Source organism: Hydractinia symbiolongicarpus, chromosome 13, assembly GCF_029227915.1.
Source record: "Hydractinia symbiolongicarpus strain clone_291-10 chromosome 13, HSymV2.1, whole genome shotgun sequence".
Lineage (NCBI taxonomy): Eukaryota > Metazoa > Cnidaria > Hydrozoa > Anthoathecata > Hydractiniidae > Hydractinia > Hydractinia symbiolongicarpus.
The window spans coordinates 3,760,694-3,785,150 of record NC_079887.1 but is presented as its reverse complement, the minus strand read 5'-3'; the positions used below and the strand labels follow the sequence as shown (position 1 = coordinate 3,785,150).

General features: G+C 37.5%; 1 long non-coding RNA gene across 1 annotated transcript in view; it reads right to left on the bottom strand.

Annotated features, from left to right (window-relative positions):
- Positions 1–8,490: 8,490 nt before the first annotated feature.
- LOC130623617 (uncharacterized) overlaps positions 8,491–24,457 on the bottom strand; it is a 32,178-nt gene continuing 16,211 nt past the window's right edge. The window contains exons 2-3 of the long non-coding RNA XR_008981150.1: positions 21,549–23,575; positions 8,491–10,322 (exon numbers count right to left, since the gene is read on the bottom strand). This is a non-coding gene — a long non-coding RNA (uncharacterized LOC130623617). The remainder of the gene's footprint in view (positions 10,323–21,548; positions 23,576–24,457) is intronic.

Sequence of the window (24,457 nt, the reverse complement as noted above, 5' to 3'; positions counted from 1 at the left end):
ATCGTTCTGGAAATGAGTTTACTCCCTGGGTACTTTCTTTGTATACTTTTGACTATACGGACCGAGTCCGGGGTTTACGGGAAATGGCGGGTTTTCGTTTGCCGGCGATTAAACTCCTTTCATTCAGCGTCTCATCAAAAATGAAAACATTTGTAAAAACTACAAGTCTCATGGGCTTTAGTGGTGAAATAATAACATAAAAAATCGTTCGGGAAATGAGTTTACTCCCTGGGTACTTTCTTTGTATACTTTTGACTATACGGGCCGAGTCCGGGATTTACGGGAAATCGCAGGTTTTCGTTTGCGGGCGATTAAACTTCTTTTATTCAGCGTCTCATCAAAAATGAAAACATTTTTGAAAACTACAAGTCTCATGCGTTTTAGTGGTGAAAAGTTAATTTAAAAAATCGTTCTGGAAATGTGTTTACTCACAGGGTACTTTCTTTGTATACATTCGACTATACGGGACAAGCCCGGGATTTACGGGAAATCGCGAGTTTTCGTTTGCCGGCGATTAAACTCCTTTTATTCAGCGTCTCATCAAAAATGAAAACATTTTTGAAAACTACAAGTCTCATGGGCTTTAGTGGTGAAATAATAATTTAAAAAATCGTTCGGGAAATGAGTTTACTCCCTGGGTACTTTCTTTGTATACTTTTGACTATACGGACCGAGTGCGGGGTTTACGGGAAATGGCGGGTTTTCGTTTGCCGGCGATTAAACTCCTTTTATTCAGCGTCTCATCAAAATTGAAAACATTTTTTAAAACTACAAGTCTCATGGGCTTTAGTGGTGAAATAATAATATAAAAAATCGTTCGGGAAATGAGTTTACTCCCTGGGTACTTTCTTTGTCTACTTATGACTATACGGGCCGAGTCTGGGATTTACGGGAAATGGCGGGTTTTTGTTTGCCGGCGATTAAACTTCTTTTATTCAGCGTGCCAACAAAAACGAAAACATTTTTGAAAAATACAAGTCTCATGCGTTTTAGTGGTGAAAAAATAATTTAAAAAATCGTTCGGGAAATGAGTTTACTCCCTGGGTACTTTCTTTGTATACTTTTGACTATACGGACCGAGTGCGGGTTTTACGGGAAATGGCGGGTTTTCCTTTGCCGGCGATTAAACTCCTTTTATTCAGCGTCTCATCAAAAATGAAAACATTTTTAAAAACTACAAGTCTCATGGGCTTTAGTGGTGAAATAATAATTTAAAAAATCGTTCTGGAAATGAGTTTACTCACAGGGTACTTTCTTTGTATACATTCGACTATACGGGCCGAGTCAGGGATTTACGGGAAATCGCAGGTTTTCGTTTGCCGGCGATTAAACTCCTTTTATTTAGCGTCTCATCAAAAATGAAAACATTTTTAAAAACTACAAGTCTCATGGGCTTTAGTGGTGAAATAATAATATAAAAAATCGTTCGGGAAATGAGTTTACTCCCTGGGTACTTTCTTTGTGTACTTATGACTATACGGGCCGAGTCCGGGATTTACGGGAAATCGCAGGTTTTCCTTTGCCGGCGATTAAACTTCTTTTATTCAGCGTCTCATCAAAAATGAAAACATTTTTGAAAACTACAAGTCTCATGCGTTTTAGTGGTGAAAAGATAATTTAAAAAATCGTTCTGGAAATGAGTTTACTCCCTTGGTACTTTCTTTGTATACTTTTGACTATACGGACCGAGTCCGGGGTTTACGGGAAATGGCGGGTTTTCGTTTGCCGGCGATTAAACTCTTTTCATTCAGCGTCTCATCAAAAATGAAAACATTTGTAAAAACTACAAGTCTCATGGGCTTTAGTGGTGAAATAATAACATAAAAAATCGTTCGGGAAATGATTTTACTCCCTGGGTACTTTCTTTGTATACTTTTGACTATACGGGCCGAGTCCGGGATTTACGGGAAATCGCAGGTTTTCGTTTGCGGGCGATTAAACTTCTTTTATTCAGCGTCTCATCAAAAATGAAAACATTTTTGAAAACTACAAGTCTCATGCGTTTTAGTGGTGAAAAGATAATTTAAAAAATCGTTCTGGAAATGTGTTTACTCACAGGGTACTCTCTTTGCATACATTCGACTATACGGGACAAGCCCGGGATTTACGGGAAATCGCGAGTTTTCGATTGCCGTCGATTAAACTCCTTTTATTCAGCGTCTCATCAAAAATGAAAACATTTTTAAAAACTACAAGTCTCATGGGCTTTAGTGGTGAAATAATAATATAAAAAATCGTTCGGGAAATGAGTTTACTCCCTGGGTACTTTCTTTGTGTACTTATGACTATACGGGCCGAGTCCGGGATTTACGGGAAATGGCGGGTTTTTGTTTGCCGGCGATTAAACTTCTTTTATTCAGCGTGCCAACAAAAACGAAAACATTTTTGAAAAATACAAGTCTCATGCGTTTTAGTGGTGAAAAAATAATATAAAAAATCGTTCGGAAAATGAGTTTAGTCCCTGGTTACTTTCTTTGTATACTTTTGACTATACGGGCCGAGTCCGGGATTTACGGGAAATCGCAGGTTTTCGTTTGCCGGCGATTAAACTTCTTTTATTCAGCGTCTCATCAAAAATGAAAACATTTTTAAAAACTGCCGGCGATTAAACCTCTTGCATTAAGCGTCTCATCAAAAATGAAAATATTTTTGAAAACTACAAGTCTCATGCGTTTCAGTGGTGAAAAAATAATTTAAAAAATCGTTCGGGAAATGAGTTTACTCCCTGGGTACTTTCTTTGTATACTTTTGACTATACGGACCGAGTGCGGGGTTTACGGGAAATGGCGGGTTTTCCTTTGCCGGCGATTAAACTCCTTTTATTCAGCGTCTCATCAAAAATGAAAACATTTTTAAAAACTACAAGTCTCATGGGCTTTAGTGGTGAAATAATAATTTAAAAAATCGTTTTGGAAATGAGTTTACTCACAGGGTACTTTCTTTGTATACATTCGACTATACGGGCCGAGTCAGGGATTTACGGGAAATCGCAGGTTTTTGTTTGCCGGCGATTAAACTCCTTTTATTTACCGTCTCATCAAAAATGAAAACATTTTTAAAAACTACAAGTCTCATGGGCTTTAGTGGTGAAATAATAATATAAAAAATCGTTCGGGAAATGAGTTTACTCCCTGGGTACTTTCTTTGTGTACTTATGACTATACGGGCCGAGTCCGGGATTTACGGGAAATCGCAGGTTTTCCTTTGCCGGCGATTAAACTTCTTTTATTCAGCGTCTCATCAAAAATGAAAACATTTTTGAAAACTACAAGTCTCATGCGTTTTAGTGGTGAAAAGATAATTTAAAAAATCGTTCTGGAAATGAGTTTACTCCCTGGGTACTTTCTTTGTATACTTTTGACTATACGGACCGAGTCCGGGGTTTACGGGAAATGGCGGGTTTTCGTTTGCCGGCGATTAAACTCTTTTCATTCAGCGTCTCATCAAAAATGAAAACATTTGTAAAAACTACAAGTCTCATGGGCTTTAGTGGTGAAATAATAACATAAAAAATCGTTCGGGAAATGAGTTTACTCCCTGGGTACTTTCTTTGTATACTTTTGACTATACGGGCCGAGTCCGGGATTTACGGGAAATCGCAGGTTTTCGTTTGCGGGCGATTAAACTTCTTTTATTCAGCGTCTCATCAAAAATGAAAACATTTTTGAAAACTACAAGTCTCATGCGTTTTAGTGGTGAAAAGATAATTTAAAAAATCGTTCTGGAAATGTGTTTACTCACAGGGTACTTTCTTTGTATATATTCGACTATACGGGACAAGCCCGGGATTTACGGGAAATCGCGAGTTTTCGTTTGCCGTCGATTAAACTCCTTTTATTCAGCGTCTCATCAAAAATGAAAACATTTTTAAAAACTACAAGTCTCATGGGCTTTAGTGGTGAAATAATAATTTAAAAAATCGTTCGGGAAATGAGTTTACTCCCTGGGTACTTTCTTTGTATACTTTTGACTATACGGACCGAGTGCGGGGTTTACGGGAAATGGCGGGTTTTCGTTTGCCGGCGATTAAACTCCTTTTATTCAGCGTCTCATCAAAATTGAAAACATTTTTAAAAACTACAAGTCTCATGGGCTTTAGTGGTGAAATAATAATATAAAAAATCGTTCGGGAAATGAGTTTACTCCCTGGGTACTTTCTTTGTGTACTTATGACTATACGGGCCGAGTCCGGGATTTACGGGAAATCGCATGTTTTCCTTTGCCGGCGATTAAACTCCTTTTATTTAGGGTCTCATCAAAAATGAAAACATTTTTAAAAACTACAAGTCTCATGGGCTTTAGTGGTGAAATAATAATTTAAAAAATCGTTCTGGAAATGAGTTTACTCACAGGGTACTTTCTTTGTATACATTCGAATATACGGGCCGAGTCAGGGATTTACGGGAAATGGCGGGTTTTCGTTTGCCGGCGATTAAACTCCTTTTGTTCAGCGTCTCATCAAAATTGAAAACATTTTTAGAAACTACAAGTCTCATGGGCTTTAGTGGTGAAATAATAATATAAAAAATCGTTCGGGAAATGAGTTTACTCCCTGGGTACTTTCTTTGTGTACTTATGACTATACGGGCCGAGTCCGGGATTTACGGGAAATCGCAGGTTTTCCTTTGCCGGCGATTAAACTCCTTTTATTTAGCGTCTCATCAAAAATGAAAACATTTTTAAAAACTACAAGTCTCATGGGCTTTAGTGGTGAAATACTAATTTAAAAAATCGTTCTGGAAATGAGTTTACTCACAGGGTACTTTCTTTGTATACATTCGACTATACGGGCCGAGTCAGGGATTTACGGGAAATCGCAGGTTTTCGTTTGCCGGCGATTAAACTCCTTTTATTTAGCGTCTCATCAAAAATGAAAACATTTTTGAAAACTACAAGTCTCATGCGTTTTAGTGGTGAAAAGATAATTTAAAAAATCGTTCTGGAAATGAGTTTACTCCCTGGGTACTTTCTTTGTATACTTTTGACTATACGGACCGAGTCCGGGGTTTACGGGAAATGGCGGGTTTTCGTTTGCCGGCGATTAAACTCCTTTCATTCAGCGTCTCATCAAAAATGAAAACATTTGTAAAAACTACAAGTCTCATGGGCTTTAGTGGTGAAATAATAATATAAAAAATCGTTCGGGAAATGAGTTTACTCCCTGGGTACTTTCTTTGTGTACTTATGACTATACGGGCCGAGTCCGGGATTTACGGGAAATCGCATGTTTTCCTTTGCCGGCGATTAAACTCCTTTTATTTAGGGTCTCATCAAAAATGAAAACATTTTTAAAAACTACAAGTCTCATGGGCTTTAGTGGTGAAATAATAATTTAAAAAATCGTTCTGGAAATGAGTTTACTCACAGGGTACTTTCTTTGTATACATTCGAATATACGGGCCGAGTCAGGGATTTACGGGAAATGGCGGGTTTTCGTTTGCCGGCGATTAAACTCCTTTTATTCAGCGTCTCATCAAAATTGAAAACATTTTTAAAAACTACAAGTCTCATGGGCTTTAGTGGTGAAATAATAATATAAAAAATCGTTCGGGAAATGAGTTTACTCCCTGGGTACTTTCTTTGTGTACTTATGACTATACGGGCCGAGTCCGGGATTTACGGGAAATCGCAGGTTTTCCTTTGCCGGCGATTAAACTCCTTTTATTTAGCGTCTCATCAAAAATGAAAACATTTTTAAAAACTACAAGTCTCATGGGCTTTAGTGGTGAAATAATAATTTAAAAAATCGTTCTGGAAATGAGTTTACTCACAGGGTACTTTCTTTGTATACATTCGACTATACGGGCCGAGTCAGGGATTTACGGGAAATCGCAGGTTTTCGTTTGCCGGCGATTAAACTCCTTTTATTTAGCGTCTCATCAAAAATGAAAACATTTTTAAAAACTACAAGTCTCATGGGCTTTAGTGGTGAAATAATAATATAAAAAATCGTTCGGGAAATGAGTTTACTCCCTGGGTACTTTCTTTGTGTACTTATGACTATACGGGCCGAGTCCGGGATTTACGGGAAATCGCAGGCTTTCCTTTGCCGGCGATTAAACTTCTTTTATTCAGCGTCTCATCAAAAATGAAAACATTTTTGAAAACTACAAGTCTCATGGGCTTTAGTGGTGAAATAATAATATAAAAAATCGTTCGGGAAATGAGTTTACTCCCTGGGTACTTTCTTTGTGTACTTATGACTATACGGGCCGAGTCCGGGATTTACGAGAAATCGCAGGTTTTCCTTTGCCGGCGATTAAACTTCTTTTATTCAGCGTCTCATCAAAAATGAAAACATTTTTGAAAACTACAAGTCTCATGCGTTTTAGTGGTGAAAAGATAATTTAAAAAATCGTTCTGGAAATGAGTTTACTCCCTGGGTACTTTCTTTGTATACTTTTGACTATACGGACCGAGTCCGGGGTTTACGGGAAATGGCGGGTTTTCGTTTGCCGGCGATTAAACTCCTTTCATTCAGCGTCTCATCAAAAATGAAAACATTTGTAAAAACTACATGTCTCATGGGCTTTAGTGGTGAAATAATAACATAAAAAATCGTTCGGGAAATGAGTTTACTCCCTGGGTACTTTCTTTGTATACTTTTGACTACACGGGCCGAGTCCGGGATTTACGGGAAATCGCAGGTTTTCGTTTGCGGGCGATTAAACTTCTTTTATTCAGCGTCTCATCAAAAATGAAAACATTTTTGAAAACTACAAGTCTTATGCGTTTTAGTGGTGAAAAGATAATTTAAAAATTCGTTCTGGAAATGTGTTTACTCACAGGGTACTTTCTTTGTATACATTCGACTATACGGGACAAGCCCGAGATTTACGGGAAATCGCGAGTTTTCGTTTGCCGGCGATTAAACTCCTTTTATTCAGCGTCTCATCAAAAATGAAAACATTTTTAAAAACTACAAGTCTCATGGGCTTTAGTGGTGAAATAATAATTTAAAAAATCGTTCTAGAAATGAGTTTACTCACAGGGTACTTTCTTTGTATACATTCGACTATACGGGACAAGCCCGGGATTTACGGGAAATCGCGAGTTTTCGTTTGCCGGCGATTAACCCTCTTTCATTAAGCGTCTCATTAAAAATGAAAACACTTTTGAAAACTACAAGTCTCATGCGTTTTAGTGGTGAAAAAATAATTTAAAAAATCGTTCGGGAAATGAGTTTACTCCCTGGGTACTTTCTTTGTATACTTTTGAATATACGGGCCAAGCCCGGGATTTACGGGAAATCGCGGGTTTTCGTTTGCCGGCGATTAAACTTCTTTTATTCTGCGTCTCATCAAAAATAAAAACATTTTTGAAAACTACAAGTCTTATGTGTTTTAGTGGTTAAAAAATAATTTAAAAAATCGTTCTGGAAATGAGTTTACTCCCTGGGTACTTTCTTTGTATACTTTTGACTATACGGGCCAAGCCCGGGATTTACGGGAAATCGCGGGTTTTCGTTTGCCGGCGATTAAACTTCTTTTATTCTGCGTCTCATCAAAAATGAAAACATTTTTGAAAACTACAAGTCTCATGCGTTTTAGTGGTGAAAAAAAAATTGAAAAAATCGTTCGGGAAATGAGTTTACTTCCTGGGTACTTTCTTTGTATACATTCAACTATACGGGCCGAGTCCTGGGTTTACGGGAAATGGCGGGTTTTCGTTTGCCGGCGATTAAACTCCTTTTATTCAGCGTCTCATCAAAAATGAGAACATTTTTAAAAACTACAAGTCTTATGGGCTTTAGTGGTGAAATAATAATTTAAAAAATCGTTCGGGAAATGAGTTTACTCCCTGGTTACTTTCTTTGTATACTTTTGACTTTACTGGCCGAGTCCGGGATTTACGGGAAATCGCAGGTTTTCGTTTGCCGGCGATTACACTTCTTTTATTCAGCGTCTCATCAAAAATGAAAACATTTTTGAAAACTACAAGTCTCATGCGTTTTAGTGGTGAAAAGATAATTTAAAAAATCGTTCTGGAAATGAGTTTACTCCCTATGTAGTTTCTTTGTATACTTTTGACTATACGGGCCGAGTCCGGGATTTACGGGAAATCGCAGGTTTTTGTTTGCCGGCGATTAAACTTCTTTTATTCAGCGTCTCATCAAAAATGAAAACATTTTTAAAAACTACAAGGCTCATGGGCTTTAGTGGTGAAATAATAATTTAAAAAATCGTTCTGGAAATGAGATTACTCACAGGGTACTTTCTTTGTATACATTCGACTATACGGGCCCAGTCAGGGATTTACGGGAAATCGCAGGTTTTCGTTTGCCGGCGATTAAACTCCTTTTATTTAGCGTTTCATCAAAAATGAAAACATTTTTAAAAACTACAAGTCTCATGGGCTTTAGTGGTGAAATAATAATATAAAAAATCGTTCGGGAAATGAGCTTACTCCCTGGGTACTTTCTTTGTGTACTTATGACTATACGGGCCGAGTCCGGGATTTACGGGAAATCGCAGGTTTTCCTTTGCCGGCGATTAAACTTCTTTTATTTGGCGTCTCATCAAAAATGAAAACATTTTTAAAAACTACAAGTCTCATGCGTTTTAGTGATGAAAAAAAAATTAAAAAATCGTTCGACAAATTAGTTTACTCCCTGGGTACTTTCTTTGTATACATTAGACTATACGTGCCAAGCCAAGGATTTACGGGAAATCGCGGGTTTTCGTTTGCCGTCGATTAAACCTCTTTTATTAAGCGTCTCATCAAAAATGAAAACATTTTTGAAAACTACAAGTCTCATGCGTTTTAGTGGTGAAAAAAAAATTGAAAAAATCGTTCGGGAAATGAGTTTACTCCCTGGGTACTTTCTTTGTATACATTCAACTATACGGGCCGAGTCCTGGGTTTACGGGAAATGGCGGGTTTTCGTTTGCCGGCGATTAAACTCCTTTTATTCAGCGTCTCATCAAAAATGAGAACATTTTTAAAAACTACAAGTCTCATGGGCTTTAGTGGTGAAATAATAATTTGAAAAATCGTTCGGGAAATGAGTTTACTCCCTGGTTACTTTCTTTGTATACTTTTGACTTTACTGGCCGAGTCCGGGATTTACGGGAAATCGCAGGTTTTCGTTTGCCGGCGATTACACTTCTTTTATTCAGCGTCTCATCAAAAATGAAAACATTTTTGAAAACTACAAGTCTCATGCGTTTTAGTGGTGAAAAGATAATTTAAAAAATCGTTCTGGAAATGAGTTTACTCCCTATGTAGTTTCTTTGTATACTTTTGACTATACGGGCCGAGTCCGGAATTTACGGGAAATCGCAGGTTTTTGTTTGCCGGCGATTAAACTTCTTTTATTCAGCGTCTCATCAAAAATGAAAACATTTTTAAAAACTACAAGGCTCATGGGCTTTAGTGGTGAAATAATAATTTAAAAAATCGTTCTGGAAATGAGATTACTCACAGGGTACTTTCTTTGTATACATTCGACTATACGGGCCCAGTCAGGGATTTACGGGAAATCGCAGGTTTTCGTTTGCCGGCGATTAAACTCCTTTTATTTAGCGTTTCATCAAAAATGAAAACATTTTTAAAAACTACAAGTCTCATGGGCTTTAGTGGTGAAATAATAATATAAAAAATCGTTCGGGAAATGAGCTTACTCCCTGGGTACTTTCTTTGTGTACTTATGACTATACGGGCCGAGTCCGGGATTTACGGGAAATCGCAGGTTTTCCTTTGCCGGCGATTAAACTTCTTTTATTTGGCGTCTCATCAAAAATGAAAACATTTTTAAAAACTACAAGTCTCATGCGTTTTAGTGATGAAAAAAAAATTAAAAAATCGTTCGACAAATTAGTTTACTCCCTGGGTACTTTCTTTGTATACATTAGACTATGCGGGCCAAGCCCGGGATTTACGGGAAATCGCGGGTTTTCGTTTGCCGGCGATTAAACCTCTTTCATTAAGCGTCTCATCAAAAATGAAAACATTTTTGAAAACTACAAATCTCATGCGTTTTAGTGGTAAAAAAATAATTTAAAAAATCGTTCGGGAAATGAGTTTACTCCCTGGGTACTTTCTTTGTATACATTCGACTATGCGGGCCAAGCCCGGGATTTACGGGAAATCGCGGGTTTTCGTTTGCCGGCGATTAAACCTCCTTCATTAAGCGTCTCATCAAAAATGAAAACATTTTTGAAAACTACAAGTCTCATGCGTTTTAGTGATGAAAAAAAAATTAAAAAATCGTTCGACAAATTAGTTTACTCCCTGGGTACTTTCTTTGTATACATTAGACTATGCGGGCCAAGCCCGGGATTTACGGGAAATCGCGGGTTTTCGTTTGCCGGCGATTAAACCTCTTTCATTAAGCGTCTCATCAAAAATGAAAACATTTTTGAAAACTACAAATCTCATGCGTTTTAGTGGTGAAAAGATAATTTAAAAAATCGTTCTGGAAATGAGTTTACTCCCTGGGTACTTTCTTTGTATACTTTTGACTATACGGACCGAGTCCGGGGTTTACGGGAAATGGCGGGTTTTTTGTTTGCCGGCGATTAAACTCCTTTCATTCAGCGTCTCATCAAAAATGAAAACATTTGTAAAAACTACAAGTCTCATGGGCTTTAGTGGTGAAATAATAATATAAAAAATCGTTCGGGAAATGAGTTTACTCCCTGGGTACTTTCTTTGTGTACTTATGACTATACGGGCCGAGTCCGGGATTTACGGGAAATCGCATGTTTTCCTTTGCCGGCGATTAAACTCCTTTTATTCAGCGTCTCATCAAAATTGAAAACAATTTTAAAAACTACAAGTCTCATGGGCTTTAGTGGTGAAATAATAATATAAAAAATCGTTCGGGAAATGAGTTTACTCCCTGGGTACTTTCTTTGTGTACTTATGACTATACGGGCCGAGTCCGGGATTTACGGGAAATCGCAGGTTTTCCTTTGCCGGCGATTAAACTCCTTTTATTTAGCGTCTCATCAAAAATGAAAACATTTTTAAAAACTACAAGTCTCATGGGCTTTAGTGGTGAAATAATAATTTAAAAAATCGTTCTGGAAAAGAGTTTACTCACAGGGTACTTTCTTTGTATACATTCGACTATACGGGCCGAGTCAGGGATTTACGGGAAATCGCAGGTTTTCGTTTGCCGGCGATTAAACTCCTTTTATTTAGCGTCTCATCAAAAATGAAAACATTTTTAAAAACTACAAGTCTCATGGGCTTTAGTGGTGAAATAATAATATAAAAAATCGTTCGGGAAATGAGTTTACTCCCTGGGTACTTTCTTTGTGTACTTATGACTATACGGGCCGAGTCCGGGATTTACGGGAAATCGCAGGTTTTCCTTTGCCGGCGATTAAACTCCTTTTATTTAGCGTCTCATCAAAAATGAAAACATTTTTAAAAACTACAAGTCTCATGGGCTTTAGTGGTGAAATAATAATTTAAAAAATCGTTCTGGAAAAGAGTTTACTCACAGGGTACTTTCTTTGTATACATTCGACTATACGGGCCGAGTCAGGGATTTACGGGAAATCGCAGGTTTTCGTTTGCCGGCGATTAAACTCCTTTTATTTAGCGTCTCATCAAAAATGAAAACATTTTTAAAAACTACAAGTCTCATGGGCTTTAGTGGTGAAATAATAATATAAAAAATCGTTCGGGAAATGAGTTTACTCCCTGGGTACTTTCTTTGTGTACTTATGACTATACGGGCCGAGTCCGGGATTTACGAGAAATCGCAGGCTTTCCTTTGCCGGCGATTAAACTTCTTTTATTCAGCGTCTCATCAAAAATGAAAACATTTTTGAAAACTACAAGTCTCATGCGTTTTAGTGGTGAAAAGATAATTTAAAAAATCGTTCTGGAAATGAGTTTACTCACAGGGTACTTTCTTTGTATACATTCGACTATACGGGCCGAGTCAGGGATTTACGGGAAATCGCAGGTTTTCGTTTGCCGGCGATTAAACTCCTTTTATTTAGCGTCTCATCAAAAATGAAAACATTTTTAAAAACTACAAGTCTCATGGGCTTTAGTGGTGAAATAATAATATAAAAAATCGTTCGGGAAATGAGTTTACTCCCTGGGTACTTTCTTTGTGTACTTATGACTATACGGGCCGAGTCCGGGATTTACGGGAAATCGCAGGTTTTCCTTTGCCGGCGATTAAACTTCTTTTATTCAGCGTCTCATCAAAAATGAAAACATTTTTGAAAACTACAAGTCTCATGCGTTTTAGTGGTGAAAAGATAATTTAAAAAATCGTTCTGGAAATGAGTTTACTCCCTGGGTACTTTCTTTGTATACTTTTGACTATACGGACCGAGTCCGGGGTTTACGGGAAATGGCGGGTTTTCGTTTGCCGGCGATTAAACTCCTTTCATTCAGCGTCTCATCAAAAACGAAAACATTTGTAAAAACTACATGTCTCATGGGCTTTAGTGGTGAAATAATAACATAAAAAATCGTTCGGGAAATGAGTTTACTCCCTGGGTACTTTCTTTGTATACTTTTGACTATACGGGCCGAGTCCGGGATTTACGGGAAATCGCAGGTTTTCGTTTGCGGGCGATTAAACTTCTTTTATTCAGCGTCTCATCAAAAATGAAAACATTTTTGAAAACTACAAGTCTTATGCGTTTTAGTGGTGAAAAGATAATTTAAAAATTCGTTCTGGAAATGTGTTTACTCACAGGGTACTTTCTTTGTATACATTCGACTATACGGGACAAGCCCGAGATTTACGGGAAATCGCGAGTTTTCGTTTGCCGGCGATTAAACTCCTTTTATTCAGCGTCTCATCAAAAATGAAAACATTTTTAAAAACTACAAGTCTCATGGGCTTTAGTGGTGAAATAATAATTTAAAAAATCGTTCTAGAAATGAGTTTACTCACAGGGTACTTTCTTTGTATACATTCGACTATACGGGACAAGCCCGGGATTTACGGGAAATCGCGAGTTTTCGTTTGCCGGCGATTAACCCTCTTTCATTAAGCGTCTCATTAAAAATGAAAACACTTTTGAAAACTACAAGTCTCATGCGTTTTAGTGGTGAAAAAATAATTTAAAAAATCGTTCGGGAAATGAGTTTACTCCCTGGGTACTTTCTTTGTATACTTTTGACTATACGGGCCAAGCCCGGGATTTACGGGAAATCGCGGGTTTTCGTTTGCCGGCGATTAAACTTCTTTTATTCTGCGTCTCATCAAAAATAAAAACATTTTTGAAAACTACAAGTCTTATGTGTTTTAGTGGTTAAAAAATAATTTAAAAAATCGTTCTGGAAATGAGTTTACTCCCTGGGTACTTTCTTTGTATACTTTTGACTATACGGGCCAAGCCCGGGATTTACGGGAAATCGCGGGTTTTCGTTTGCCGGCGATTAAACTTCTTTTATTCTGCGTCTCATCAAAAATGAAAACATTTTTGAAAACTACAAGTCTCATGCGTTTTAGTGGTGAAAAAATAATTTAAAAAATCGTTCTGGAAATGATTTTACTCACAGGGTACTTTCTTTGTATACATTCGACTATACGGGCCAAGCCAAGGATTTACGGGAAATCGCGGGTTTTCGTTTGCCGTCGATTAAACCTCTTTTATTAAGCGTCTCATCAAAAATGAAAACATTTTTGAAAACTACAAGTCTCATGCGTTTTAGTGGTGAAAAAAAAATGAAAAAATCGTTCGGGAAATGAGTTTACTCCCTGGGTACTTTCTTTGTATACATTCAACTATACGGGCCGAGTCCTGGGTTTACGGGAAATGGCGGGTTTTCGTTTGCCGGCGATTAAACTCCTTTTATTCAGCGTCTCATCAAAAATGAGAACATTTTTAAAAACTACAAGTCTTATGGGCTTTAGTGGTGAAATAATAATTTAAAAAATCGTTCGGGAAATGAGTTTACTCCCTGGTTACTTTCTTTGTATACTTTTGACTTTACTGGCCGAGTCCGGGATTTACGGGAAATCGCAGGTTTTCGTTTGCCGGCGATTACACTTCTTTTATTCAGCGTCTCATCAAAAATGAAAACATTTTTGAAAACTACAAGTCTCATGCGTTTTAGTGGTGAAAAGATAATTTAAAAAATCGTTCTGGAAATGAGTTTACTCCCTATGTAGTTTCTTTGTATACTTTTGACTATACGGGCCGAGTCCGGGATTTACGGGAAATCGCAGGTTTTTGTTTGCCGGCGATTAAACTTCTTTTATTCAGCGTCTCATCAAAAATGAAAACATTTTTAAAAACTACAAGGCTCATGGGCTTTAGTGGTGAAATAATAATTTAAAAAATCGTTCTGGAAATGAGATTACTCACAGGGTACTTTCTTTGTATACATTCGACTATACGGGCCCAGTCAGGGATTTACAGGAAATCGCAGGTTTTCGTTTGCCGGCGATTAAACTCCTTTTATTTAGCGTTTCATCAAAAATGAAAACATTTTTAAAAACTACAAGTCTCATGCGTTTTAGTGGTGAAAAAAAAATTGAAAAAATCGTTCGGGAAATGAGTTTACTCCCTGGGTACTTTCTTTGTATACTTTTGACTTTACTGGCCGAGTCCGGGATTTACGGGAAATGGCGGGTTTTCGTTTGCCGGCGATTACACTTCTTTTATTCAGCGTCTCATCAAAAATGAAAACATTTTTGAAAACTACAAGTCTCATGCGTTTTAGTGGTGAAAAGATAATTTAAAAAATCGTTCTGGAAATGAGTTTACTCCCTGGGTACTTTCTTTGTATACTTTTGACTATACGGACCGAGTGCGGGGTTTACGGGAAATGGCGGGTTTTCCTTTGCCGGCGATTAAACTCCTTTTATTCAGCGTCTCATCAAAAATGAAAACATTTTTAAAAACTACAAGTCTCATGGGCTTTAGTGGTGAAATAATAATTTAAAAAATCGTTCTGGAAATGAGTTTACTCACAGGGTACTTTCTTTGTATACATTCGACTATACGGGCCGAGTCAGGGATTTACGGGAAATCGCAGGTTTTCGTTTGCCGGCGATTAAACTCCTTTTATTTAGCGTCTCATCAAAAATGAAAACATTTTTAAAAACTACAAGTCTCATGGGCTTTAGTGGTGAAATAATAATATAAAAAATCGTTCGGGAAATGAGTTTACTCCCTGGGTACTTTCTTTGTGTACTTATGACTATACGGGCCGAGTCCGGGATTTACGGGAAATCGCAGGTTTTCCTTTGCCGGCGATTAAACTTCTTTTATTCAGCGTCTCATCAAAAATGAAAACATTTTTGAAAACTACAAGTCTCATGCGTTTTAGTGGTGAAAAGATAATTTAAAAAATCGTTCTGGAAATGAGTTTACTCCCTTGGTACTTTCTTTGTATACTTTTGACTATACGGACCGAGTCCGGGGTTTACGGGAAATGGCGGGTTTTCGTTTGCCGGCGATTAAACTCTTTTCATTCAGCGTCTCATCAAAAATGAAAACATTTGTAAAAACTACAAGTCTCATGGGCTTTAGTGGTGAAATAATAACATAAAAAATCGTTCGGGAAATGAGTTTACTCCCTGGGTACTTTCTTTGTATACTTTTGACTATACGGGCCGAGTCCGGGATTTACGGGAAATCGCAGGTTTTCGTTTGCGGGCGATTAAACTTCTTTTATTCAGCGTCTCATCAAAAATGAAAACATTTTTGAAAACTACAAGTCTCATGCGTTTTAGTGGTGAAAAGATAATTTAAAAAATCGTTCTGGAAATGTGTTTACTCACAGGGTACTCTCTTTGCATACATTCGACTATACGGGACAAGCCCGGGATTTACGGGAAATCGCGAGTTTTCGATTGCCGTCGATTAAACTCCTTTTATTCAGCGTCTCATCAAAAATGAAAACATTTTTAAAAACTACAAGTCTCATGGGCTTTAGTGGTGAAATAATAATATAAAAAATCGTTCGGGAAATGAGTTTACTCCCTGGGTACTTTCTTTGTGTACTTATGACTATACGGGCCGAGTCCGGGATTTACGGGAAATGGCGGGTTTTTGTTTGCCGGCGATTAAACTTCTTTTATTCAGCGTGCCAACAAAAACGAAAACATTTTTGAAAAATACAAGTCTCATGCGTTTTAGTGGTGAAAAAATAATATAAAAAATCGTTCGGAAAATGAGTTTAGTCCCTGGTTACTTTCTTTGTATACTTTTGACTATACGGGCCGAGTCCGGGATTTACGGGAAATCGCAGGTTTTCGTTTGCCGGCGATTAAACTTCTTTTATTCAGCGTCTCATCAAAAATGAAAACATTTTTAAAAACTGCCGGCGATTAAACCTCTTGCATTAAGCGTCTCATCAAAAATGAAAATATTTTTGAAAACTACAAGTCTCATGCGTTTTAGTGGTGAAAAAATAATTTAAAAAATCGTTCGGGAAATGAGTTTACTCCCTGGGTACTTTCTTTGTATACTTTTGACTATACGGACCGAGTGCGGGGTTTACGGGAAATGGCGGGTTTTCCTTTGCCGGCGATTAAACTCCTTTTATTCAGCGTCTCATCAAAAATGAAAACATTTTTAAAAACTACAAGTCTCATGGGCTTTAGTGGTGAAATAATAATTTAAAAAATCGTTTTGGAAATGAGTTTACTCACAGGGTACTTTCTTTGTATACTTTTGACTATACGGACCGAGTCCGGGGTTTACGGGAAATGGCGGGTTTTCGTTTGCCGGCGATTAAACTCTTTTCATTCAGCGTCTCATCAAAAATGAAAACATTTGTAAAAACTACAAGTCTCATGGGCTTTAGTGGTGAAATAATAACATAAAAAATCGTTCGGGAAATGAGTTTACTCCCTGGGTACTTTCTTTGTATACTTTTGACTATACGGGCCGAGTCCGGGATTTACGGGAAATCGCAGGTTTTCGTTTGCGGGCGATTAAACTTCTTTTATTCAGCGTCTCATCAAAAATGAAAACATTTTTGAAAACTACAAGTCTCATGCGTTTTAGTGGTGAAAAGATAATTTAAAAAATCGTTCTGGAAATGTGTTTACTCACAGGGTACTTTCTTTGTATACATTCGACTATACGGGACAAGCCCGGGATTTACGGGAAATCGCGAGTTTTCGTTTGCCGTCGATTAAACTCCTTTTATTCAGCGTCTCATCAAAAATGAAAACATTTTTAAAAACTACAAGTCTCATGGGCTTTAGTGGTGAAATAATAATTTAAAAAATCGTTCGGGAAATGAGTTTACTCCCTGGGTACTTTCTTTGTATACTTTTGACTATACGGACCGAGTGCGGGGTTTACGGGAAATGGCGGGTTTTCGTTTGCCGGCGATTAAACTCCTTTTATTCAGCGTCTCATCAAAATTGAAAACATTTTTAAAAACTACAAGTCTCATGGGCTTTAGTGGTGAAATAATAATATAAAAAATCGTTCGGGAAATGAGTTTACTCCCTGGGTACTTTCTTTGTGTACTTATGACTATACGGGCCGAGTCCGGGATTTACGGGAAATCGCATGTTTTCCTTTGCCGGCGATTAAACTCCTTTTATTTAGGGTCTCATCAAAAATGAAAACATTTTTAAAAACTACAAGTCTCATGGGCTTTAGTGGTGAAATAATAATTTAAAAAATCGTTCTGGAAATGAGTTTACTCACAGGGTACTTTCTTTGTATACATTCGAATATACGGGCCGAGTCAGGGATTTACGGGAAATGGCGGGTTTTCGTTTGCCGGCGATTAAACTCCTTTTGTTCAGCGTCTCATCAAAATTGAAAACATTTTTAGAAACTACAAGTCTCATGGGCTTTAGTGGTGAAATAATAATATAAAAAATCGTTCGGGAAATGAGTTTACTCCCTGGGTACTTTCTTTGTGTACTTATGACTATACGGGCCGAGTCCGGGATTTACGGGAAATCGCAGGTTTTCCTTTGCCGGCGATTAAACTCCTTTTATTTAGCGTCTCATCAAAAATGAAAACATTTTTAAAAACTACAAGTCTCATGGGCTTTAGTGGTGAAATACTAATTTAAAAAATCGTTCTGGAAATGAGTTTACTCACAGGGTACTTTCTTTGTATACATTCGACTATACGGGCCGAGTCAGGGATTTACGGGAAATCGCAGGTTTTCGTTTGCCGGCGATTAAACTCCTTTTATTTAGCGTCTCATCAAAAATGAAAACATTTTTGAAAACTACAAGTCTCATGCGTTTTAGTGGTGAAAAGATAATTTAAAAAATCGTTCTGGAAATGAGTTTACTCCCTGGGTACTTTCTTTGTATACTTTTGACTATACGGACCGAGTCCGGGGTTTACGGGAAATGGCGGGTTTTCGTTTGCCGGCGATTAAACTCCTTTCATTCAGCGTCTCATCAAAAATGAAAACATTTGTAAAATCTACAAGTCTCATGGGCTTTAGTGGTGAAATAATAATATAAAAAATCGTTCGGGAAATGAGTTTACTCCCTGGGTACTTTCTTTGTGTACTTATGACTATACGGGCCGAGTCCGGGATTTACGGGAAATCGCATGTTTTCCTTTGCCGGCGATTAAACTCCTTTTATTTAGGGTCTCATCAAAAATGAAAACATTTTTAAAAACTACAAGTCTCATGGGCTTTAGTGGTGAAATAATAATTTAAAAAATCGTTCTGGAAATGAGTTTACTCACAGGGTACTTTCTTTGTATACATTCGAATATACGGGCCGAGTCAGGGATTTACGGGAAATGGCGGGTTTTCGTTTGCCGGCGATTAAACTCCTTTTATTCAGCGTCTCATCAAAATTGAAAACATTTTTAAAAACTACAAGTCTCATGGGCTTTAGTGGTGAAATAATAATATAAAAAATCGTTCGGGAAATGAGTTTACTCCCTGGGTACTTTCTTTGTGTACTTATGACTATACGGGCCGAGTCCGGGATTTACGGGAAATCGCAGGTTTTCCTTTGCCGGCGATTAAACTCCTTTTATTTAGCGTCTCATCAAAAATGAAAACATTTTTAAAAACTACAAGTCTCATGGGCTTTAGTGGTGAAATAATAATTTAAAAAATCGTTCTGGAAATGAGTTTACTCACAGGGTACTTTCTTTGTATACATTCGACTATACGGGCCGAGTCAGGGATTTACGGGAAATCGCAGGTTTTCGTTTGCCGGCGATTAAACTCCTTTTATTTAGCGTCTCATCAAAAATGAAAACATTTTTAAAAACTACAAGTCTCATGGGCTTTAGTGGTGAAATAATAATATAAAAAATCGTTCGGGAAATGAGTTTACTCCCTGGGTACTTTCTTTGTGTACTTATGACTATACGGGCCGAGTCCGGGATTTACGGGAAATCGCAGGCTTTCCTTTGCCGGCGATTAAACTTCTTTTATTCAGCGTCTCATCAAAAATGAAAACATTTTTGAAAACTACAAGTCTCATGGGCTTTAGTGGTGAAATAATAATATAAAAAATCGTTCGGGAAATGAGTTTACTCCCTGGGTACTTTCTTTGTGTACTTATGACTATACGGGCCGAGTCCGGGATTTACGAGAAATCGCAGGTTTTCCTTTGCCGGCGATTAAACTTCTTTTATTCAGCGTCTCATCAAAAATGAAAACATTTTTGAAAACTACAAGTCTCATGCGTTTTAGTGGTGAAAAGATAATTTAAAAAATCGTTCTGGAAATGAGTTTACTCCCTGGGTACTTTCTTTGTATACTTTTGACTATACGGACCGAGTCCGGGGTTTACGGGAAATGGCGGGTTTTCGTTTGCCGGCGATTAAACTCCTTTCATTCAGCGTCTCATCAAAAATGAAAACATTTGTAAAAACTACATGTCTCATGGGCTTTAGTGGTGAAATAATAACATAAAAAATCGTTCGGGAAATGAGTTTACTCCCTGGGTACTTTCTTTGTATACTTTTGACTATACGGGCCGAGTCCGGGATTTACGGGAAATCGCAGGTTTTCGTTTGCGGGCGATTAAACTTCTTTTATTCAGCGTCTCATCAAAAATGAAAACATTTTTGAAAACTACAAGTCTTATGCGTTTTAGTGGTGAAAAGATAATTTAAAAATTCGTTCTGGAAATGTGTTTACTCACAGGGTACTTTCTTTGTATACATTCGACTATACGGGACAAGCCCGAGATTTACGGGAAATCGCGAGTTTTCGTTTGCCGGCGATTAAACTCCTTTTATTCAGCGTCTCATCAAAAATGAAAACATTTTTAAAAACTACAAGTCTCATGGGCTTTAGTGGTGAAATAATAATTTAAAAAATCGTTCTAGAAATGAGTTTACTCACAGGGTACTTTCTTTGTATACATTCGACTATACGGGACAAGCCCGGGATTTACGGGAAATCGCGAGTTTTCGTTTGCCGGCGATTAACCCTCTTTCATTAAGCGTCTCATTAAAAATGAAAACACTTTTGAAAACTACAAGTCTCATGCGTTTTAGTGGTGAAAAAATAATTTAAAAAATCGTTCGGGAAATGAGTTTACTCCCTGGGTACTTTCTTTGTATACTTTTGAATATACGGGCCAAGCCCAGGATTTACGGGAAATCGCGGGTTTTCGTTTGCCGGCGATTAAACTTCTTTTATTCTGCGTCTCATCAAAAATAAAAACATTTTTGAAAACTACAAGTCTTATGTGTTTTAGTGGTTAAAAAATAATTTAAAAAATCGTTCTGGAAATGAGTTTACTCCCTGGGTACTTTCTTTGTATACTTTTGACTATACGGGCCAAGCCCGGGATTTACGGGAAATCGCGGGTTTTCGTTTGCCGGCGATTAAACTTCTTTTATTCTGCGTCTCATCAAAAATGAAAACATTTTTGAAAACTACAAGTCTCATGCGTTTTAGTGGTGAAAAAAAAATTGAAAAAATCGTTCGGGAAATGAGTTTACTTCCTGGGTACTTTCTTTGTATACATTCAACTATACGGGCCGAGTCCTGGGTTTACGGGAAATGGCGGGTTTTCGTTTGCCGGCGATTAAACTCCTTTTATTCAGCGTCTCATCAAAAATGAGAACATTTTTAAAAACTACAAGTCTTATGGGCTTTAGTGGTGAAATAATAATTTAAAAAATCGTTCGGGAAATGAGTTTACTCCCTGGTTACTTTCTTTGTATACTTTTGACTTTACTGGCCGAGTCCGGGATTTACGGGAAATCGCAGGTTTTCGTTTGCCGGCGATTACACTTCTTTTATTCAGCGTCTCATCAAAAATGAAAACATTTTTGAAAACTACAAGTCTCATGCGTTTTAGTGGTGAAAAGATAATTTAAAAAATCGTTCTGGAAATGAGTTTACTCCCTATGTAGTTTCTTTGTATACTTTTGACTATACGGGCCGAGTCCGGGATTTACGGGAAATCGCAGGTTTTTGTTTGCCGGCGATTAAACTTCTTTTATTCAGCGTCTCATCAAAAATGAAAACATTTTTAAAAACTACAAGGCTCATGGGCTTTAGTGGTGAAATAATAATTTAAAAAATCGTTCTGGAAATGAGATTACTCACAGGGTACTTTCTTTGTATACATTCGACTATACGGGCCCAGTCAGGGATTTACGGGAAATCGCAGGTTTTCGTTTGCCGGCGATTAAACTCCTTTTATTTAGCGTTTCATCAAAAATGAAAACATTTTTAAAAACTACAAGTCTCATGGGCTTTAGTGGTGAAATAATAATATAAAAAATCGTTCGGGAAATGAGCTTACTCCCTGGGTACTTTCTTTGTGTACTTATGACTATACGGGCCGAGTCCGGGATTTACGGGAAATCGCAGGTTTTCCTTTGCCGGCGATTAAACTTCTTTTATTTGGCGTCTCATCAAAAATGAAAACATTTTTAAAAACTACAAGTCTCATGCGTTTTAGTGATGAAAAAAAAATTAAAAAATCGTTCGACAAATTAGTTTACTCCCTGGGTACTTTCTTTGTATACATTAGACTATACGTGCCAAGCCAAGGATTTACGGGAAATCGCGGGTTTTCGTTTGCCGTCGATTAAACCTCTTTTATTAAGCGTCTCATCAAAAATGAAAACATTTTTGAAAACTACAAGTCTCATGCGTTTTAGTGGTGAAAAAAAAATTGAAAAAATCGTTCGGGAAATGAGTTTACTCCCTGGGTACTTTCTTTGTATACATTCAACTATACGGGCCGAGTCCTGGGTTTACGGGAAATGGCGGGTTTTCGTTTGCCGGCGATTAAACTCCTTTTATTCAGCGTCTCATCAAAAATGAGAACATTTTTAAAAACTACAAGTCTCATGGGCTTTAGTGGTGAAATAATAATTTGAAAAATCGTTCGGGAAATGAGTTTACTCCCTGGTTACTTTCTTTGTATACTTTTGACTTTACTGGCCGAGTCCGGGATTTACGGGAAATCGCAGGTTTTCGTTTGCCGGCGATTACACTTCTTTTATTCAGCGTCTCATCAAAAATGAAAACATTTTTGAAAACTACAAGTCTCATGCGTTTTAGTGGTGAAAAGATAATTTAAAAAATCGTTCTGGAAATGAGTTTACTCCCTATGTAGTTTCTTTGTATACTTTTGACTATACGGGCCGAGTCCGGAATTTACGGGAAATCGCAGGTTTTTGTTTGCCGGCGATTAAACTTCTTTTATTCAGCGTCTCATCAAAAATGAAAACATTTTTAAAAACTACAAGGCTCATGGGCTTTAGTGGTGAAATAATAATTTAAAAAATCGTTCTGGAAATGAGATTACTCACAGGGTACTTTCTTTGTATACATTCGACTATACGGGCCCAGTCAGGGATTTACGGGAAATCGCAGGTTTTCGTTTGCCGGCGATTAAACTCCTTTTATTTAGCGTTTCATCAAAAATGAAAACATTTTTAAAAACTACAAGTCTCATGGGCTTTAGTGGTGAAATAATAATATAAAAAATCGTTCGGGAAATGAGCTTACTCCCTGGGTACTTTCTTTGTGTACTTATGACTATACGGGCCGAGTCCGGGATTTACGGGAAATCGCAGGTTTTCCTTTGCCGGCGATTAAACTTCTTTTATTTGGCGTCTCATCAAAAATGAAAACATTTTTAAAAACTACAAGTCTCATGCGTTTTAGTGATGAAAAAAAAATTAAAAAATCGTTCGACAAATTAGTTTACTCCCTGGGTACTTTCTTTGTATACATTAGACTATGCGGGCCAAGCCCGGGATTTACGGGAAATCGCGGGTTTTCGTTTGCCGGCGATTAAACCTCTTTCATTAAGCGTCTCATCAAAAATGAAAACATTTTTGAAAACTACAAATCTCATGCGTTTTAGTGGTAAAAAAATAATTTAAAAAATCGTTCGGGAAATGAGTTTACTCCCTGGGTACTTTCTTTGTATACATTCGACTATGCGGGCCAAGCCCGGGATTTACGGGAAATCGCGGGTTTTCGTTTGCCGGCGATTAAACCTCCTTCATTAAGCGTCTCATCAAAAATGAAAACATTTTTGAAAACTACAAGTCTCATGCGTTTTAGTGATGAAAAAAAAATTAAAAAATCGTTCGACAAATTAGTTTACTCCCTGGGTACTTTCTTTGTATACATTAGACTATGCGGGCCAAGCCCGGGATTTACGGGAAATCGCGGGTTTTCGTTTGCCGGCGATTAAACCTCTTTCATTAAGCGACTCATCAAAAATGAAAACATTTTTGAAAACTACAAATCTCATGCGTTTTAGTGGTGAAAAGATAATTTAAAAAATCGTTCTGGAAATGAGTTTACTCCCTGGGTACTTTCTTTGTATACTTTTGACTATACGGACCGAGTCCGGGGTTTACGGGAAATGGCGGGTTTTCGTTTGCCGGCGATTAAACTCCTTTCATTCAGCGTCTCATCAAAAATGAAAACATTTGTAAAAACTACAAGTCTCATGGGCTTTAGTGGTGAAATAATAATATAAAAAATCGTTCGGGAAATGAGTTTACTCCCTGGGTACTTTCTTTGTGTACTTATGACTATACGGGCCGAGTCCGGGATTTACGGGAAATCGCATGTTTTCCTTTGCCGGCGATTAAACTCCTTTTATTCAGCGTCTCATCAAAATTGAAAACAATTTTAAAAACTACAAGTCTCATGGGCTTTAGTGGTGAAATAATAATATAAAAAATCGTTCGGGAAATGAGTTTACTCCCTGGGTACTTTCTTTGTGTACTTATGACTATACGGGCCGAGTCCGGGATTTACGGGAAATCGCAGGTTTTCCTTTGCCGGCGATTAAACTCCTTTTATTTAGCGTCTCATCAAAAATGAAAACATTTTTAAAAACTACAAGTCTCATGGGCTTTAGTGGTGAAATAATAATTTAAAAAATCGTTCTGGAAAAGAGTTTACTCACAGGGTACTTTCTTTGTATACATTCGACTATACGGGCCGAGTCAGGGATTTACGGGAAATCGCAGGTTTTCGTTTGCCGGCGATTAAACTCCTTTTATTTAGCGTCTCATCAAAAATGAAAACATTTTTAAAAACTACAAGTCTCATGGGCTTTAGTGG